The following is a 5,229-nucleotide window of genomic DNA, read 5'->3' as shown; positions in this document are numbered from 1 at the left end:
CTCCAGTGGTGATGCTATGTTCGAGGAGGACGAGTACCTTGTCCCCACAGTTCGGATCGTCCACGACTGGTTTTGTGAGCACGAGGAAGATCTGTCGCTTCTCTCCTGGCCAGCACAGTCATCAAATCTCACGAAAAATGCTTTGTATGCAAGGTCGCAGTGATTCAAACTTATTACTGGCGACCGGTTTCTTTTCAAGACCAGCAGAAACGATTTAAACTTTCGAAACAAGTCGTCAGTAATAAATATTAATTAATACAATCTTAGCTATAAAAAGTTTTCCATTTTAAATACAGATTAACCCTTGCATTTTCTCAATAGGAGAAATTGCATCGTGTCTCAGTATTATTCAGCCCTTGTGGGCTACTTTGAAGGTTGTGTGATGACTTTCTAGCTGCATCAGCATTACCTGAACTTCAGAGTATTTTGTAGGAATTATGGTATAAGATTATCAAGGAAAACATACAGGAGCGGTATTTATTCATTCTTTGATGCTGGAGAAGTGTTTTGATTTCCAACAGTTTTCCTCCTCCTAATTAAGCATGGTAGTGTGTTGCGTTTTTGGTCTTTCCATATTTTTGTCCACCCTCTTTGTCACCATTAAGAAAGACGTGTGGTGTCCTACCACAAAGCTGGGCTGCTATTCTGCGCCGGCCGAAGTGGCCGTGCGGTTAAAGGCGCTGCAGTCTGGAACCGCAAGACCGCTACGGTCGCAGGTTCGAATCCTGCCTCGGGCATGGATGTTTGTGATGTCCTTAGGTTAGTTAGGTTTAACTAGTTCTAAGTTCTAGGGGACTAATGACCTCAGCAGTTGAGTCCCATAGTGCTCAGAGCCATTTGAACCATTTTTTTGCTATTCTGCACACTTTCAATTTCTTCATTAGGCTACAGTGCAGAACTGTATCGAACGCTTTCCAGAAGTCAAGAATTACGCTACCAACCCTGGAGGTGGTATCTGGGTACCAGTTCATACATGATGACAGGGGGCAGTGGGCTATAGAGTGGTGCAGCAACTGTCGTCGTAGGAAAGCTGTACATTAGCGAACAAGATAACATAGCAAACAGAAGATTTACGTAACTTGTATTTGTCCAAATGTGTAAAGACTCACTACAAATAATGCAGCAAGGAATGGAGTCTAAATGTTGTAATGGTACTTGAATTACGTAACCATTACGACACCTCACCTCAACCACTCGATACCAGCAATATTCTACTGTGATTCTGTAAAATAGTTAACATATTTCTGTGACAACATTCGGATTTGATTTCATTTTGTAGAGGTACTTCGATACATCGATATGTATATATTGCAATGATATTACTCTTATGTGTATTCTTTCTTTTGTCACTATGATCATTGACGTACTTGTAACTCTGATTTTTGGGCGCGTAAGCGGTTACTGGAGAGTCAAGGTTTGGTCGTCATGTTAAAAATACGCATATTGTAGTCAGATTATGAAATATGAACTTAAATAGTGAGGAAGATATTTTCATGTATGTTTTATATTGTGAAGTGCTTTTTTGGAACGAGCTACGTACTATTGCGACAAAAGTAATAAAAAAACAATGTTACTTAAATTCGGAGTGCTGATTACTTTTTTACATCACCATTGTCCTAACTTGCAAAAGTTTAATCTTAAAGAATGGTTTATGAAACACATCTATAAAACTTTTGAATATCGCAGAATAACACCTAGGCCTCTTTGCATCCGAGCTTGGAATCATCGCTACATAAATTTTCGACGACTGAGCTATGAGTTCACAACGAGACCAGCGTGGGAAACACGGAAAGATGAGTGCCTAGTTTATCCAATATTTCAAGAAGTGACTTTATTAACTGTGCTCTAATGACACCTGCCACATACTATAACTTTGTTGTTGCCCGAAAATGCAATATTTAGCAGCGTGAGCAACACTACAATCATAATTAATTTTTGACCTTTGTTGTGGTAGGGTTGTTAGAATGTCAACAGGACGAGGCTGTCTATACCAAAGCACAAATGATGGAGTCAGAACAGTGACTAAGCGGTGTCTATCTAGCTTTATGTAGTGAAATGGCTCTGAGCGGGAGTGGGCAGTGTGGCTGCCACTGGCCGTCCTATATCGTGGGGGCAGAGAGCACTTGTAGTCCAGCTGCAGGAGGTGTGGCTCAGCAGGGGCACACCACTGGTTCTGCCAGATCCCGCCTGACCACTATCGGCGTCTGACGGAAACTTGCAATTCTGTTGCCAATTTTGACACGTGTGGGGTGTTACTGGTATATGATACCACAGTATACGTTGTTCTCAGGGTCTCGCAGATGAAAAGGGCCGGCCGCTGTGGCCCAGCGGTTCTAGGCGCTTCAGTCCGGAACCGCGGTGCTGCTACAGTCGCAGGATCGAATCCTTCCTGGGGCATGGATGTGTGTGATGTCCTCAGGTTAGTTAGGTGCAAATGGTTCAAATGGCTCTGAGCACTATAGGACTTAAGACCTGAGGTCATCAGTCCCCTAGAACTCAGAACTACTTAAACCTAACTAACATAAGGACATCACACACATCCATGCCCGAGGCAGGATTCGAATCTGCGACCGTAGCGGTCACGCGGTTCCGGACTGTAGCGCCTAGAACCACTCGGCCACCCCGGCCGGCGGTTAGTTAGGTTTAAGTAGTTCTAAGTCTAGGGGAGTGATGACAGATGTTGAGTCCCATAGTGCTTAGAGCCATTTTAACCATTTTAGATGAAGAGGGTGATTTCACACAGGATGGCTCTTTTTTTGGAATCCCATGTATACTGCAACAGATGGGGTCGCTGGTCTCCATAAATGGATTAAAACGCGAGCATAACAGTTGCAGAAGCCAGCTTGGTGTTGTCTGGAATCGCCTAGGGCTGTACGGACTGCGTGCCAGTCAGCGAGCAGTGTGCGGTCTGGGAAGTGGTGCATACCTATCGGCGGCAGCGGCCTGGCCGAGCGTGCCGGGCCATTACTGGCGGGACCGATGCGGCAGCGCGCGTGATTAATGAAGGCCCGGCCAGGCCCGGCTGCACGTAATGCGATCGACTGGCGGCTGCCTTCCCTAACGGCGCGTCTGCTGTGCGGTGCCTGATGATGACGCGCCGAACAATAACCGCGCCTTCCTGCCGGGCCTGCAGCACCCTCATAACGACGGCCCGCCGGTTTTATTACGTCTCCCCAGCCGACTTTCCATCACGTGACGGGCGTTCTCTGGCGGACGTTCTTCACTGTCAGCAGCTGCGCCAACGTCACTTGTTACCCCGAAATAGCAACACGTATGAGTGTGGTTACAGCAGCGTATACTTAGAGCCATTTCTGTTACTTGTCTGTGAATTCGCTTAAAAAAAAATCAAATTTTTGTTTTTCATCTTAAAACGATGCTTAGAGCTCTGTGAATAAAAACGACAGGTAAGAGGATTGAATTGGACATCGGGAAGTTATTCAGAAAGCAACATATAGATCTTCTGGTGTTTGGCCATCCGCGTGTTTCCACTACTTTCACATGTCAAACGTCCAGTTCGAGACAGACATACTGTTACAAAGCTCCGAGCTGAGGTGTTGTAATATGCCAGAACAACCGAGAGATATGCATCGAGGAGGAGGGGCGACTCACGCCGAACCATGCAGAATAGCACCAGCAAGTGTGTCATTGAAACTTCCTGGCAGATTAAAACTGTGTGTCGGACCGAGACTCGAACTCGGGACCTTTGCCTTACGCGGGCAAGTGCTCTACCAACTGAGCTACCCAAGCACGACGCGCCCCGTCCTCACAGCCTTACTTCCGCCAGTATCTCGTCTCCTACCTTCCAAACATTACAGAAGCTCTCCTGCGAACCTTGCAGAACTAGCACTCCTGAAAGAAAGGATATTGCGGAGACATGGCTTAGCCACAGCCTGTGGGATGTTTCCAGAATGAGATTTTCACTCTGCAGCGGAGTGTGGGCTGACATGAAACTTCCTGGCAGATTAAAACTGTGTGCCGGACCGAGACTCGAATTCGGGACCTTTCCCTTTGGCGGGCTGTGAGGACGGGGCGTGAGTCGTGCTTGGGTACCTCAGTTGGTAGAGCACTTGCCCGCGAAAGGAAAAGGTCCCGAGTTCGAGTGTCGGTCCGGCACACAGTTTTAATCTGCCAGGAAGTTTCGTATCTGCGCACACTCCGCTGCAGAGTGAAAATCTCATTCAAGTGTGTCATTGACTTTATTGCACCGAAGATACACTGCGGCCCTTTTGATGATTCCGGTGATGGCGCCGCGCGGCGTGCATGCGTGGGTCAGTGCCAATGCCGATCCCGGAACCTGCTGCGTCGGCATCTGGCCGCCCAGCCTTGCAGACGGAGCGCTCAAACTCACCCCACAGCTAAGTGGCCGCCGCCTGTGTTGCCTGCGCCGGTAGCCCGGGACACGGCTAACTGCTCCTTCGGGCGCAACTCCTGGTCCTCATGCAGAGCGCCGAATGGAAACAGCCGTCCGCTGTCTTTGTAGTGAGCATTAGCAGCTTCCGCGGTGCGTCCAGGGCAGCTCGGACAATGCCTCTGCATCCCAGAGCTGCAACTTCTAGCTCCGGCCCGCCCCTGCGGACAGGCAGCTTGCAGTCCGCGGAGGCCAGCAACCCTCAGACCTCACAACGGTGCAGCTGCAAGGTGCGGCCCGCACCGCCGCAGCTATGGCGTGTCCGATTGGTCTGAAATTTATTCATTTTCTCTGGTTCCAGCTGCGGACAGAATGGCGACATGTCTGCCCCCATTTGAGACCCTGGACCCGCTTATTTATACGTTTTCTCCTTCCACTTCTGACGATGTCCCTCCTCTGGAGGGGACAAGTGGAGCGCTCTTTAAACAATTACCATGCTTCGGCCCCTACACACAGGTCCCTAGCCGCTTTTGTAACTGTAACGTATGTGTTCTTCACAGTGCGTCAGCGCCCTGCGCTGCCCTGATTACTTCACACTTGTATACAGTGCACACCGGGCTGCGTCTTCTCGCCTGCGGCCGTTGTCGTAAACGTGCCTCGCAGAATTATTTGCTAAATACCAACATTGTCTGCGCCTGCCATCCGATGCGACAATCGGTCCCTTCCTGTCATAGCTGCAGCAATTCTCCAAATCCACTTATTCGTGATGCTGCAATACTATACAACTGTTTGTGGAGGTGGCAATCCTCTTTGAATATGTGCTCTGTGATGGTCTTATGTTGTCCCTTGTATATCTTTGGATTTAGCGCGTTGTTTTGCTT

General features: G+C 48.4%; 1 non-coding gene across 1 annotated transcript; it reads right to left on the bottom strand.

Moving 5' to 3' along the window:
* Positions 1-3,672: 3,672 nt before the first annotated feature.
* Positions 3,673-3,747, bottom strand: Trnat-cgu. The gene has a single exon. It is a non-coding gene; the product is annotated as a tRNA-Thr (tRNA).
* Positions 3,748-5,229: the final 1,482 nt, after the last annotated feature.

Source organism: Schistocerca americana, chromosome 5, assembly GCF_021461395.2.
Source record: "Schistocerca americana isolate TAMUIC-IGC-003095 chromosome 5, iqSchAmer2.1, whole genome shotgun sequence".
In the NCBI taxonomy this organism is placed as follows: domain Eukaryota; kingdom Metazoa; phylum Arthropoda; class Insecta; order Orthoptera; family Acrididae; genus Schistocerca; species Schistocerca americana.
The sequence above is the reverse complement of the archived record's forward strand: the minus strand, read 5'-3'. Positions and strand labels throughout refer to the sequence as shown.